The sequence below is a fragment of the Mytilus trossulus genome, chromosome 8 (genome assembly GCF_036588685.1).
Source record: "Mytilus trossulus isolate FHL-02 chromosome 8, PNRI_Mtr1.1.1.hap1, whole genome shotgun sequence".
Lineage (NCBI taxonomy): Eukaryota > Metazoa > Mollusca > Bivalvia > Mytilida > Mytilidae > Mytilus > Mytilus trossulus.
Genome location: NC_086380.1, coordinates 45,641,787 through 45,654,583, shown reverse-complemented (window position 1 = coordinate 45,654,583; position 12,797 = coordinate 45,641,787). Strand labels below are relative to the sequence as shown.

The 12,797-nt window shown below is 38.9% G+C and overlaps 26 non-coding genes across 26 annotated transcripts; 13 read left to right on the top strand and 13 right to left on the bottom strand.

Annotated features, from left to right (window-relative positions):
• Positions 1–335: 335 nt before the first annotated feature.
• On the bottom strand, positions 336–454 carry LOC134682217 (5S ribosomal RNA). The gene has a single exon (XR_010100856.1). It is a non-coding gene; the product is annotated as a 5S ribosomal RNA (ribosomal RNA).
• A 314-nt stretch (positions 455–768) lies between these two features.
• On the top strand, positions 769–841 carry Trnar-ccu (transfer RNA arginine (anticodon CCU)). Its single transcript has one exon. It is a non-coding gene; the product is annotated as a tRNA-Arg (tRNA).
• A 490-nt stretch (positions 842–1,331) lies between these two features.
• LOC134682216 (5S ribosomal RNA) lies at positions 1,332–1,450 on the bottom strand. The gene has a single exon (XR_010100855.1). It is a non-coding gene; the product is annotated as a 5S ribosomal RNA (ribosomal RNA).
• A 314-nt stretch (positions 1,451–1,764) lies between these two features.
• Positions 1,765–1,837, top strand: Trnar-ccu (transfer RNA arginine (anticodon CCU)). The gene has a single exon. It is a non-coding gene; the product is annotated as a tRNA-Arg (tRNA).
• A 490-nt stretch (positions 1,838–2,327) lies between these two features.
• LOC134682215 (5S ribosomal RNA) lies at positions 2,328–2,446 on the bottom strand. Its single transcript, XR_010100854.1, has one exon. It is a non-coding gene; the product is annotated as a 5S ribosomal RNA (ribosomal RNA).
• A 314-nt stretch (positions 2,447–2,760) lies between these two features.
• Positions 2,761–2,833, top strand: Trnar-ccu (transfer RNA arginine (anticodon CCU)). The gene has a single exon. It is a non-coding gene; the product is annotated as a tRNA-Arg (tRNA).
• A 490-nt stretch (positions 2,834–3,323) lies between these two features.
• Positions 3,324–3,442, bottom strand: LOC134682214 (5S ribosomal RNA). The gene has a single exon (XR_010100853.1). It is a non-coding gene; the product is annotated as a 5S ribosomal RNA (ribosomal RNA).
• Positions 3,443–3,756: 314 nt separating this feature from the next.
• On the top strand, positions 3,757–3,829 carry Trnar-ccu (transfer RNA arginine (anticodon CCU)). The gene has a single exon. It is a non-coding gene; the product is annotated as a tRNA-Arg (tRNA).
• A 490-nt stretch (positions 3,830–4,319) lies between these two features.
• Positions 4,320–4,438, bottom strand: LOC134682213 (5S ribosomal RNA). Its single transcript, XR_010100852.1, has one exon. It is a non-coding gene; the product is annotated as a 5S ribosomal RNA (ribosomal RNA).
• Positions 4,439–4,752: 314 nt separating this feature from the next.
• Positions 4,753–4,825, top strand: Trnar-ccu (transfer RNA arginine (anticodon CCU)). The gene has a single exon. It is a non-coding gene; the product is annotated as a tRNA-Arg (tRNA).
• Positions 4,826–5,315: 490 nt separating this feature from the next.
• Positions 5,316–5,434, bottom strand: LOC134682212 (5S ribosomal RNA). Its single transcript, XR_010100851.1, has one exon. It is a non-coding gene; the product is annotated as a 5S ribosomal RNA (ribosomal RNA).
• A 314-nt stretch (positions 5,435–5,748) lies between these two features.
• Positions 5,749–5,821, top strand: Trnar-ccu (transfer RNA arginine (anticodon CCU)). Its single transcript has one exon. It is a non-coding gene; the product is annotated as a tRNA-Arg (tRNA).
• Positions 5,822–6,311: 490 nt separating this feature from the next.
• On the bottom strand, positions 6,312–6,430 carry LOC134682211 (5S ribosomal RNA). Its single transcript, XR_010100850.1, has one exon. It is a non-coding gene; the product is annotated as a 5S ribosomal RNA (ribosomal RNA).
• A 314-nt stretch (positions 6,431–6,744) lies between these two features.
• Trnar-ccu (transfer RNA arginine (anticodon CCU)) lies at positions 6,745–6,817 on the top strand. The gene has a single exon. It is a non-coding gene; the product is annotated as a tRNA-Arg (tRNA).
• A 490-nt stretch (positions 6,818–7,307) lies between these two features.
• LOC134682210 (5S ribosomal RNA) lies at positions 7,308–7,426 on the bottom strand. The gene has a single exon (XR_010100849.1). It is a non-coding gene; the product is annotated as a 5S ribosomal RNA (ribosomal RNA).
• A 314-nt stretch (positions 7,427–7,740) lies between these two features.
• Positions 7,741–7,813, top strand: Trnar-ccu (transfer RNA arginine (anticodon CCU)). The gene has a single exon. It is a non-coding gene; the product is annotated as a tRNA-Arg (tRNA).
• Positions 7,814–8,303: 490 nt separating this feature from the next.
• Positions 8,304–8,422, bottom strand: LOC134682208 (5S ribosomal RNA). The gene has a single exon (XR_010100847.1). It is a non-coding gene; the product is annotated as a 5S ribosomal RNA (ribosomal RNA).
• Positions 8,423–8,736: 314 nt separating this feature from the next.
• Trnar-ccu (transfer RNA arginine (anticodon CCU)) lies at positions 8,737–8,809 on the top strand. The gene has a single exon. It is a non-coding gene; the product is annotated as a tRNA-Arg (tRNA).
• A 490-nt stretch (positions 8,810–9,299) lies between these two features.
• On the bottom strand, positions 9,300–9,418 carry LOC134682207 (5S ribosomal RNA). Its single transcript, XR_010100846.1, has one exon. It is a non-coding gene; the product is annotated as a 5S ribosomal RNA (ribosomal RNA).
• A 314-nt stretch (positions 9,419–9,732) lies between these two features.
• On the top strand, positions 9,733–9,805 carry Trnar-ccu (transfer RNA arginine (anticodon CCU)). The gene has a single exon. It is a non-coding gene; the product is annotated as a tRNA-Arg (tRNA).
• A 490-nt stretch (positions 9,806–10,295) lies between these two features.
• On the bottom strand, positions 10,296–10,414 carry LOC134682206 (5S ribosomal RNA). Its single transcript, XR_010100845.1, has one exon. It is a non-coding gene; the product is annotated as a 5S ribosomal RNA (ribosomal RNA).
• Positions 10,415–10,728: 314 nt separating this feature from the next.
• Positions 10,729–10,801, top strand: Trnar-ccu (transfer RNA arginine (anticodon CCU)). The gene has a single exon. It is a non-coding gene; the product is annotated as a tRNA-Arg (tRNA).
• Positions 10,802–11,291: 490 nt separating this feature from the next.
• LOC134682205 (5S ribosomal RNA) lies at positions 11,292–11,410 on the bottom strand. The gene has a single exon (XR_010100844.1). It is a non-coding gene; the product is annotated as a 5S ribosomal RNA (ribosomal RNA).
• Positions 11,411–11,724: 314 nt separating this feature from the next.
• On the top strand, positions 11,725–11,797 carry Trnar-ccu (transfer RNA arginine (anticodon CCU)). Its single transcript has one exon. It is a non-coding gene; the product is annotated as a tRNA-Arg (tRNA).
• A 490-nt stretch (positions 11,798–12,287) lies between these two features.
• LOC134682203 (5S ribosomal RNA) lies at positions 12,288–12,406 on the bottom strand. Its single transcript, XR_010100843.1, has one exon. It is a non-coding gene; the product is annotated as a 5S ribosomal RNA (ribosomal RNA).
• Positions 12,407–12,720: 314 nt separating this feature from the next.
• Trnar-ccu (transfer RNA arginine (anticodon CCU)) lies at positions 12,721–12,793 on the top strand. The gene has a single exon. It is a non-coding gene; the product is annotated as a tRNA-Arg (tRNA).
• The last annotated feature ends 4 nt before the right edge of the window (positions 12,794–12,797 follow it).

Genomic DNA, 12,797 nt, shown 5'->3' with positions numbered 1-12,797 from the left:
CGTCCTCGAATTCACCCTAGCGTCGCTATGACAATATTCAACAATAGAAAGGATCGACGTACTTCCTTGTGAAGTCAGACTTCAGTCAAAGCGCAATTAAACGATTGTAAACTGAATATTTCGTGTTTGTTTTCCTAATTTGACAAATTTACCGGTAAAGTTATATTACGACTTGTAGTGACTTAGAAATTCGTCTGTCGACCTTTTTATAACAGTTTTATCAAGGTAAATATGAACATGCAGGGACACAATAAAATGAAGGGTAAAACGAAAAAAAAGAGAACAGGTGAAGGAGGAAGAAGATAGGAACAGACACAGACAATTATAAAAAGGAATGTCTACAACACCCGGTATTCCCAGGCGGTCACCCATCCAAGTACTAACCGAGCTCGACGCTGCTTAACTGCGGTGATCGGACGAGAACCGGTGTGTTCAGCGTGATATGGTCGTAGACACTAAAGTGACTAAAATAAAGGCATATAAAGCTAAGAACGCCGGAAGTATATCATGTATATGGAATCATCACTTTGATATTGAAAATAGAATCTGTTTAATTTCGGCATGAGATTTTTATACAGAAAACTTCTGAAACTGATGAAATTGATACAGATATGAGATCAATCGATGAAATACAGTTTGTATTTGTAGTTTCTGTCCTCATTATTATTAATTTTCAAGTTCACTAGAATGTTGATTTCAAGGATATGTGCGAATTTACAGAAACGACGCCCACGAATGACATGGGTATTTAAATGCACAACTACATACGCCTCCGTGGCCCAATGGATAAGGCACCGGCCTCCTAAGCCGGGGATTGCGGGTTCGAGTCCCGTCGGAGGTAGACAATTTTTACTACCCTCACAACATAGTCTGCCTAAATGCACTTTTTCACAAAGATCCGTAAATAAAAATGCTGTTATTGTAGCTACATAACGGCATTTGAAATTAGTTTTGTGCTTCGAAAGACTTACCAAACATGCAGCCACAACCTTTCAGCGTCCTCGAATTCACCCTAGCGTCGCTATGACAATGTTCAACAATAGAAAGGATCGACGTACTTCCTTGTGAAGTCAGACTTCAGTCAAAGCGCAATTAAACGATTGTAAACTGAATATTTCGTGTTTGTTTTCCTAATTTGACAAATTTACCGGTAAAGTTATATTACGACTTGTAGTGACTTAGAAATTCGTCTGTCGACCTTTTTATAACAGTTTTATCAAGGTAAATATGAACATGCAGGGACACAATAAAATGAAGGGTAAAACGAAAAAAAAGAGAACAGGTGAAGGAGGAAGAAGATAGGAACAGACACAGACAATTATAAAAAGGAATGTCTACAACACCCGGTATTCCCAGGCGGTCACCCATCCAAGTACTAACCGAGCTCGACGCTGCTTAACTGCGGTGATCGGACGAGAACCGGTGTGTTCAGCGTGATATGGTCGTAGACACTAAAGTGACTAAAATAAAGGCATATAAAGCTAAGAACGCCGGAAGTATATCATGTATATGGAATCATCACTTTGATATTGAAAATAGAATCTGTTTAATTTCGGCATGAGATTTTTATACAGAAAACTTCTGAAACTGATGAAATTGATACAGATATGAGATCAATCGATGAAATACAGTTTGTATTTGTAGTTTCTGTCCTCATTATTATTAATTTTCAAGTTCACTAGAATGTTGATTTCAAGGATATGTGCGAATTTACAGAAACGACGCCCACGAATGACATGGGTATTTAAATGCACAACTACATACGCCTCCGTGGCCCAATGGATAAGGCACCGGCCTCCTAAGCCGGGGATTGCGGGTTCGAGTCCCGTCGGAGGTAGACAATTTTTACTAGCCTCACAACATAGTCTGCCTAAATGCACTTTTTCACAAAGATCCGTAAATAAAAATGCTGTTATTGTAGCTACATAACGGCATTTGAAATTAGTTTTGTGCTTCGAAAGACTTACCAAACATGCAGCCACAACCTTTCAGCGTCCTCGAATTCACCCTAGCGTCGCTATGACAATATTCAACAATAGAAAGGATCGACGTACTTCCTTGTGAAGTCAGACTTCAGTCAAAGCGCAATTAAACGATTGTAAACTGAATATTTCGTGTTTGTTTTCCTAATTTGACAAATTTACCGGTAAAGTTATATTACGACTTGTAGTGACTTAGAAATTCGTCTGTCGACCTTTTTATAACAGTTTTATCAAGGTAAATATGAACATGCAGGGACACAATAAAATGAAGGGTAAAACGAAAAAAAAGAGAACAGGTGAAGGAGGAAGAAGATAGGAACAGACACAGACAATTATAAAAAGGAATGTCTACAACACCCGGTATTCCCAGGCGGTCACCCATCCAAGTACTAACCGAGCTCGACGCTGCTTAACTGCGGTGATCGGACGAGAACCGGTGTGTTCAGCGTGATATGGTCGTAGACACTAAAGTGACTAAAATAAAGGCATATAAAGCTAAGAACGCCGGAAGTATATCATGTATATGGAATCATCACTTTGATATTGAAAATAGAATCTGTTTAATTTCGGCATGAGATTTTTATACAGAAAACTTCTGAAACTGATGAAATTGATACAGATATGAGATCAATCGATGAAATACAGTTTGTATTTGTAGTTTCTGTCCTCATTATTATTAATTTTCAAGTTCACTAGAATGTTGATTTCAAGGATATGTGCGAATTTACAGAAACGACGCCCACGAATGACATGGGTATTTAAATGCACAACTACATACGCCTCCGTGGCCCAATGGATAAGGCACCGGCCTCCTAAGCCGGGGATTGCGGGTTCGAGTCCCGTCGGAGGTAGACAATTTTTACTACCCTCACAACATAGTCTGCCTAAATGCACTTTTTCACAAAGATCCGTAAATAAAAATGCTGTTATTGTAGCTACATAACGGCATTTGAAATTAGTTTTGTGCTTCGAAAGACTTACCAAACATGCAGCCACAACCTTTCAGCGTCCTCGAATTCACCCTAGCGTCGCTATGACAATATTCAACAATAGAAAGGATCGACGTACTTCCTTGTGAAGTCAGACTTCAGTCAAAGCGCAATTAAACGATTGTAAACTGAATATTTCGTGTTTGTTTTCCTAATTTGACAAATTTACCGGTAAAGTTATATTACGACTTGTAGTGACTTAGAAATTCGTCTGTCGACCTTTTTATAACAGTTTTATCAAGGTAAATATGAACATGCAGGGACACAATAAAATGAAGGGTAAAACGAAAAAAAAGAGAACAGGTGAAGGAGGAAGAAGATAGGAACAGACACAGACAATTATAAAAAGGAATGTCTACAACACCCGGTATTCCCAGGCGGTCACCCATCCAAGTACTAACCGAGCTCGACGCTGCTTAACTGCGGTGATCGGACGAGAACCGGTGTGTTCAGCGTGATATGGTCGTAGACACTAAAGTGACTAAAATAAAGGCATATAAAGCTAAGAACCCCGGAAGTATATCATGTATATGGAATCATCACTTTGATATTGAAAATAGAATCTGTTTAATTTCGGCATGAGATTTTTATACAGAAAACTTCTGAAACTGATGAAATTGATACAGATATGAGATCAATCGATGAAATACAGTTTGTATTTGTAGTTTCTGTCCTCATTATTATTAATTTTCAAGTTCACTAGAATGTTGATTTCAAGGATATGTGCGAATTTACAGAAACGACGCCCACGAATGACATGGGTATTTAAATGCACAACTACATACGCCTCCGTGGCCCAATGGATAAGGCACCGGCCTCCTAAGCCGGGGATTGCGGGTTCGAGTCCCGTCGGAGGTAGACAATTTTTACTACCCTCACAACATAGTCTGCCTAAATGCACTTTTTCACAAAGATCCGTAAATAAAAATGCTGTTATTGTAGCTACATAACGGCATTTGAAATTAGTTTTGTGCTTCGAAAGACTTACCAAACATGCAGCCACAACCTTTCAGCGTCCTCGAATTCACCCTAGCGTCGCTATGACAATATTCAACAATAGAAAGGATCGACGTACTTCCTTGTGAAGTCAGACTTCAGTCAAAGCGCAATTAAACGATTGTAAACTGAATATTTCGTGTTTGTTTTCCTAATTTGACAAATTTACCGGTAAAGTTATATTACGACTTGTAGTGACTTAGAAATTCGTCTGTCGACCTTTTTATAACAGTTTTATCAAGGTAAATATGAACATGCAGGGACACAATAAAATGAAGGGTAAAACGAAAAAAAAGAGAACAGGTGAAGGAGGAAGAAGATAGGAACAGACACAGACAATTATAAAAAGGAATGTCTACAACACCCGGTATTCCCAGGCGGTCACCCATCCAAGTACTAACCGAGCTCGACGCTGCTTAACTGCGGTGATCGGACGAGAACCGGTGTGTTCAGCGTGATATGGTCGTAGACACTAAAGTGACTAAAATAAAGGCATATAAAGCTAAGAACGCCGGAAGTATATCATGTATATGGAATCATCACTTTGATATTGAAAATAGAATCTGTTTAATTTCGGCATGAGATTTTTATACAGAAAACTTCTGAAACTGATGAAATTGATACAGATATGAGATCAATCGATGAAATACAGTTTGTATTTGTAGTTTCTGTCCTCATTATTATTAATTTTCAAGTTCACTAGAATGTTGATTTCAAGGATATGTGCGAATTTACAGAAACGACGCCCACGAATGACATGGGTATTTAAATGCACAACTACATACGCCTCCGTGGCCCAATGGATAAGGCACCGGCCTCCTAAGCCGGGGATTGCGGGTTCGAGTCCCGTCGGAGGTAGACAATTTTTACTACCCTCACAACATAGTCTGCCTAAATGCACTTTTTCACAAAGATCCGTAAATAAAAATGCTGTTATTGTAGCTACATAACGGCATTTGAAATTAGTTTTGTGCTTCGAAAGACTTACCAAACATGCAGCCACAACCTTTCAGCGTCCTCGAATTCACCCTAGCGTCGCTATGACAATATTCAACAATAGAAAGGATCGACGTACTTCCTTGTGAAGTCAGACTTCAGTCAAAGCGCAATTAAACGATTGTAAACTGAATATTTCGTGTTTGTTTTCCTAATTTGACAAATTTACCGGTAAAGTTATATTACGACTTGTAGTGACTTAGAAATTCGTCTGTCGACCTTTTTATAACAGTTTTATCAAGGTAAATATGAACATGCAGGGACACAATAAAATGAAGGGTAAAACGAAAAAAAAGAGAACAGGTGAAGGAGGAAGAAGATAGGAACAGACACAGACAATTATAAAAAGGAATGTCTACAACACCCGGTATTCCCAGGCGGTCACCCATCCAAGTACTAACCGAGCTCGACGCTGCTTAACTGCGGTGATCGGACGAGAACCGGTGTGTTCAGCGTGATATGGTCGTAGACACTAAAGTGACTAAAATAAAGGCATATAAAGCTAAGAACGCCGGAAGTATATCATGTATATGGAATCATCACTTTGATATTGAAAATAGAATCTGTTTAATTTCGGCATGAGATTTTTATACAGAAAACTTCTGAAACTGATGAAATTGATACAGATATGAGATCAATCGATGAAATACAGTTTGTATTTGTAGTTTCTGTCCTCATTATTATTAATTTTCAAGTTCACTAGAATGTTGATTTCAAGGATATGTGCGAATTTACAGAAACGACGCCCACGAATGACATGGGTATTTAAATGCACAACTACATACGCCTCCGTGGCCCAATGGATAAGGCACCGGCCTCCTAAGCCGGGGATTGCGGGTTCGAGTCCCGTCGGAGGTAGACAATTTTTACTACCCTCACAACATAGTCTGCCTAAATGCACTTTTTCACAAAGATCCGTAAATAAAAATGCTGTTATTGTAGCTACATAACGGCATTTGAAATTAGTTTTGTGCTTCGAAAGACTTACCAAACATGCAGCCACAACCTTTCAGCGTCCTCGAATTCACCCTAGCGTCGCTATGACAATATTCAACAATAGAAAGGATCGACGTACTTCCTTGTGAAGTCAGACTTCAGTCAAAGCGCAATTAAACGATTGTAAACTGAATATTTCGTGTTTGTTTTCCTAATTTGACAAATTTACCGGTAAAGTTATATTACGACTTGTAGTGACTTAGAAATTCGTCTGTCGACCTTTTTATAACAGTTTTATCAAGGTAAATATGAACATGCAGGGACACAATAAAATGAAGGGTAAAACGAAAAAAAAGAGAACAGGTGAAGGAGGAAGAAGATAGGAACAGACACAGACAATTATAAAAAGGAATGTCTACAACACCCGGTATTCCCAGGCGGTCACCCATCCAAGTACTAACCGAGCTCGACGCTGCTTAACTGCGGTGATCGGACGAGAACCGGTGTGTTCAGCGTGATATGGTCGTAGACACTAAAGTGACTAAAATAAAGGCATATAAAGCTAAGAACCCCGGAAGTATATCATGTATATGGAATCATCACTTTGATATTGAAAATAGAATCTGTTTAATTTCGGCATGAGATTTTTATACAGAAAACTTCTGAAACTGATGAAATTGATACAGATATGAGATCAATCGATGAAATACAGTTTGTATTTGTAGTTTCTGTCCTCATTATTATTAATTTTCAAGTTCACTAGAATGTTGATTTCAAGGATATGTGCGAATTTACAGAAACGACGCCCACGAATGACATGGGTATTTAAATGCACAACTACATACGCCTCCGTGGCCCAATGGATAAGGCACCGGCCTCCTAAGCCGGGGATTGCGGGTTCGAGTCCCGTCGGAGGTAGACAATTTTTACTACCCTCACAACATAGTCTGCCTAAATGCACTTTTTCACAAAGATCCGTAAATAAAAATGCTGTTATTGTAGCTACATAACGGCATTTGAAATTAGTTTTGTGCTTCGAAAGACTTACCAAACATGCAGCCACAACCTTTCAGCGTCCTCGAATTCACCCTAGCGTCGCTATGACAATATTCAACAATAGAAAGGATCGACGTACTTCCTTGTGAAGTCAGACTTCAGTCAAAGCGCAATTAAACGATTGTAAACTGAATATTTCGTGTTTGTTTTCCTAATTTGACAAATTTACCGGTAAAGTTATATTACGACTTGTAGTGACTTAGAAATTCGTCTGTCGACCTTTTTATAACAGTTTTATCAAGGTAAATATGAACATGCAGGGACACAATAAAATGAAGGGTAAAACGAAAAAAAAGAGAACAGGTGAAGGAGGAAGAAGATAGGAACAGACACAGACAATTATAAAAAGGAATGTCTACAACACCCGGTATTCCCAGGCGGTCACCCATCCAAGTACTAACCGAGCTCGACGCTGCTTAACTGCGGTGATCGGACGAGAACCGGTGTGTTCAGCGTGATATGGTCGTAGACACTAAAGTGACTAAAATAAAGGCATATAAAGCTAAGAACCCCGGAAGTATATCATGTATATGGAATCATCACTTTGATATTGAAAATAGAATCTGTTTAATTTCGGCATGAGATTTTTATACAGAAAACTTCTGAAACTGATGAAATTGATACAGATATGAGATCAATCGATGAAATACAGTTTGTATTTGTAGTTTCTGTCCTCATTATTATTAATTTTCAAGTTCACTAGAATGTTGATTTCAAGGATATGTGCGAATTTACAGAAACGACGCCCACGAATGACATGGGTATTTAAATGCACAACTACATACGCCTCCGTGGCCCAATGGATAAGGCACCGGCCTCCTAAGCCGGGGATTGCGGGTTCGAGTCCCGTCGGAGGTAGACAATTTTTACTACCCTCACAACATAGTCTGCCTAAATGCACTTTTTCACAAAGATCCGTAAATAAAAATGCTGTTATTGTAGCTACATAACGGCATTTGAAATTAGTTTTGTGCTTCGAAAGACTTACCAAACATGCAGCCACAACCTTTCAGCGTCCTCGAATTCACCCTAGCGTCGCTATGACAATATTCAACAATAGAAAGGATCGACGTACTTCCTTGTGAAGTCAGACTTCAGTCAAAGCGCAATTAAACGATTGTAAACTGAATATTTCGTGTTTGTTTTCCTAATTTGACAAATTTACCGGTAAAGTTATATTACGACTTGTAGTGACTTAGAAATTCGTCTGTCGACCTTTTTATAACAGTTTTATCAAGGTAAATATGAACATGCAGGGACACAATAAAATGAAGGGTAAAACGAAAAAAAAGAGAACAGGTGAAGGAGGAAGAAGATAGGAACAGACACAGACAATTATAAAAAGGAATGTCTACAACACCCGGTATTCCCAGGCGGTCACCCATCCAAGTACTAACCGAGCTCGACGCTGCTTAACTGCGGTGATCGGACGAGAACCGGTGTGTTCAGCGTGATATGGTCGTAGACACTAAAGTGACTAAAATAAAGGCATATAAAGCTAAGAACGCCGGAAGTATATCATGTATATGGAATCATCACTTTGATATTGAAAATAGAATCTGTTTAATTTCGGCATGAGATTTTTATACAGAAAACTTCTGAAACTGATGAAATTGATACAGATATGAGATCAATCGATGAAATACAGTTTGTATTTGTAGTTTCTGTCCTCATTATTATTAATTTTCAAGTTCACTAGAATGTTGATTTCAAGGATATGTGCGAATTTACAGAAACGACGCCCACGAATGACATGGGTATTTAAATGCACAACTACATACGCCTCCGTGGCCCAATGGATAAGGCACCGGCCTCCTAAGCCGGGGATTGCGGGTTCGAGTCCCGTCGGAGGTAGACAATTTTTACTACCCTCACAACATAGTCTGCCTAAATGCACTTTTTCACAAAGATCCGTAAATAAAAATGCTGTTATTGTAGCTACATAACGGCATTTGAAATTAGTTTTGTGCTTCGAAAGACTTACCAAACATGCAGCCACAACCTTTCAGCGTCCTCGAATTCACCCTAGCGTCGCTATGACAATATTCAACAATAGAAAGGATCGACGTACTTCCTTGTGAAGTCAGACTTCAGTCAAAGCGCAATTAAACGATTGTAAACTGAATATTTCGTGTTTGTTTTCCTAATTTGACAAATTTACCGGTAAAGTTATATTACGACTTGTAGTGACTTAGAAATTCGTCTGTCGACCTTTTTATAACAGTTTTATCAAGGTAAATATGAACATGCAGGGACACAATAAAATGAAGGGTAAAACGAAAAAAAAGAGAACAGGTGAAGGAGGAAGAAGATAGGAACAGACACAGACAATTATAAAAAGGAATGTCTACAACACCCGGTATTCCCAGGCGGTCACCCATCCAAGTACTAACCGAGCTCGACGCTGCTTAACTGCGGTGATCGGACGAGAACCGGTGTGTTCAGCGTGATATGGTCGTAGACACTAAAGTGACTAAAATAAAGGCATATAAAGCTAAGAACGCCGGAAGTATATCATGTATATGGAATCATCACTTTGATATTGAAAATAGAATCTGTTTAATTTCGGCATGAGATTTTTATACAGAAAACTTCTGAAACTGATGAAATTGATACAGATATGAGATCAATCGATGAAATACAGTTTGTATTTGTAGTTTCTGTCCTCATTATTATTAATTTTCAAGTTCACTAGAATGTTGATTTCAAGGATATGTGCGAATTTACAGAAACGACGCCCACGAATGACATGGGTATTTAAATGCACAACTACATACGCCTCCGTGGCCCAATGGATAAGGCACCGGCCTCCTAAGCCGGGGATTGCGGGTTCGAGTCCCGTCGGAGGTAGACAATTTTTACTACCCTCACAACATAGTCTGCCTAAATGCACTTTTTCACAAAGATCCGTAAATAAAAATGCTGTTATTGTAGCTACATAACGGCATTTGAAATTAGTTTTGTGCTTCGAAAGACTTACCAAACATGCAGCCACAACCTTTCAGCGTCCTCGAATTCACCCTAGCGTCGCTATGACAATATTCAACAATAGAAAGGATCGACGTACTTCCTTGTGAAGTCAGACTTCAGTCAAAGCGCAATTAAACGATTGTAAACTGAATATTTCGTGTTTGTTTTCCTAATTTGACAAATTTACCGGTAAAGTTATATTACGACTTGTAGTGACTTAGAAATTCGTCTGTCGACCTTTTTATAACAGTTTTATCAAGGTAAATATGAACATGCAGGGACACAATAAAATGAAGGGTAAAACGAAAAAAAAGAGAACAGGTGAAGGAGGAAGAAGATAGGAACAGACACAGACAATTATAAAAAGGAATGTCTACAACACCCGGTATTCCCAGGCGGTCACCCATCCAAGTACTAACCGAGCTCGACGCTGCTTAACTGCGGTGATCGGACGAGAACCGGTGTGTTCAGCGTGATATGGTCGTAGACACTAAAGTGACTAAAATAAAGGCATATAAAGCTAAGAACGCCGGAAGTATATCATGTATATGGAATCATCACTTTGATATTGAAAATAGAATCTGTTTAATTTCGGCATGAGATTTTTATACAGAAAACTTCTGAAACTGATGAAATTGATACAGATATGAGATCAATCGATGAAATACAGTTTGTATTTGTAGTTTCTGTCCTCATTATTATTAATTTTCAAGTTCACTAGAATGTTGATTTCAAGGATATGTGCGAATTTACAGAAACGACGCCCACGAATGACATGGGTATTTAAATGCACAACTACATACGCCTCCGTGGCCCAATGGATAAGGCACCGGCCTCCTAAGCCGGGGATTGCGGGTTCGAGTCCCGTCGGAGGTAGACAATTTTTACTACCCTCACAACATAGTCTGCCTAAATGCACTTTTTCACAAAGATCCGTAAATAAAAATGCTGTTATTGTAGCTACATAACGGCATTTGAAATTAGTTTTGTGCTTCGAAAGACTTACCAAACATGCAGCCACAACCTTTCAGCGTCCTCGAATTCACCCTAGCGTCGCTATGACAATATTCAACAATAGAAAGGATCGACGTACTTCCTTGTGAAGTCAGACTTCAGTCAAAGCGCAATTAAACGATTGTAAACTGAATATTTCGTGTTTGTTTTCCTAATTTGACAAATTTACCGGTAAAGTTATATTACGACTTGTAGTGACTTAGAAATTCGTCTGTCGACCTTTTTATAACAGTTTTATCAAGGTAAATATGAACATGCAGGGACACAATAAAATGAAGGGTAAAACGAAAAAAAAGAGAACAGGTGAAGGAGGAAGAAGATAGGAACAGACACAGACAATTATAAAAAGGAATGTCTACAACACCCGGTATTCCCAGGCGGTCACCCATCCAAGTACTAACCGAGCTCGACGCTGCTTAACTGCGGTGATCGGACGAGAACCGGTGTGTTCAGCGTGATATGGTCGTAGACACTAAAGTGACTAAAATAAAGGCATATAAAGCTAAGAACGCCGGAAGTATATCATGTATATGGAATCATCACTTTGATATTGAAAATAGAATCTGTTTAATTTCGGCATGAGATTTTTATACAGAAAACTTCTGAAACTGATGAAATTGATACAGATATGAGATCAATCGATGAAATACAGTTTGTATTTGTAGTTTCTGTCCTCATTATTATTAATTTTCAAGTTCACTAGAATGTTGATTTCAAGGATATGTGCGAATTTACAGAAACGACGCCCACGAATGACATGGGTATTTAAATGCACAACTACATACGCCTCCGTGGCCCAATGGATAAGGCACCGGCCTCCTAAGCCGGGGATTGCGGGTTCGAGTCCCGTCGGAGGTAGACAATTTTTACTACCCTCACAACATAGTCTGCCTAAATGCACTTTTTCACAAAGATCCGTAAATAAAAATGCTGTTATTGTAGCTACATAACGGCATTTGAAATTAGTTTTGTGCTTCGAAAGACTTACCAAACATGCAGCCACAACCTTTCAGCGTCCTCGAATTCACCCTAGCGTCGCTATGACAATATTCAACAATAGAAAGGATCGACGTACTTCCTTGTGAAGTCAGACTTCAGTCAAAGCGCAATTAAACGATTGTAAACTGAATATTTCGTGTTTGTTTTCCTAATTTGACAAATTTACCGGTAAAGTTATATTACGACTTGTAGTGACTTAGAAATTCGTCTGTCGACCTTTTTATAACAGTTTTATCAAGGTAAATATGAACATGCAGGGACACAATAAAATGAAGGGTAAAACGAAAAAAAAGAGAACAGGTGAAGGAGGAAGAAGATAGGAACAGACACAGACAATTATAAAAAGGAATGTCTACAACACCCGGTATTCCCAGGCGGTCACCCATCCAAGTACTAACCGAGCTCGACGCTGCTTAACTGCGGTGATCGGACGAGAACCGGTGTGTTCAGCGTGATATGGTCGTAGACACTAAAGTGACTAAAATAAAGGCATATAAAGCTAAGAACGCCGGAAGTATATCATGTATATGGAATCATCACTTTGATATTGAAAATAGAATCTGTTTAATTTCGGCATGAGATTTTTATACAGAAAACTTCTGAAACTGATGAAATTGATACAGATATGAGATCAATCGATGAAATACAGTTTGTATTTGTAGTTTCTGTCCTCATTATTATTAATTTTCAAGTTCACTAGAATGTTGATTTCAAGGATATGTGCGAATTTACAGAAACGACGCCCACGAATGACATGGGTATTTAAATGCACAACTACATACGCCTCCGTGGCCCAATGGATAAGGCACCGGCCTCCTAAGCCGGGGATTGCGGGTTCGAGTCCCGTCGGAGGTAGACA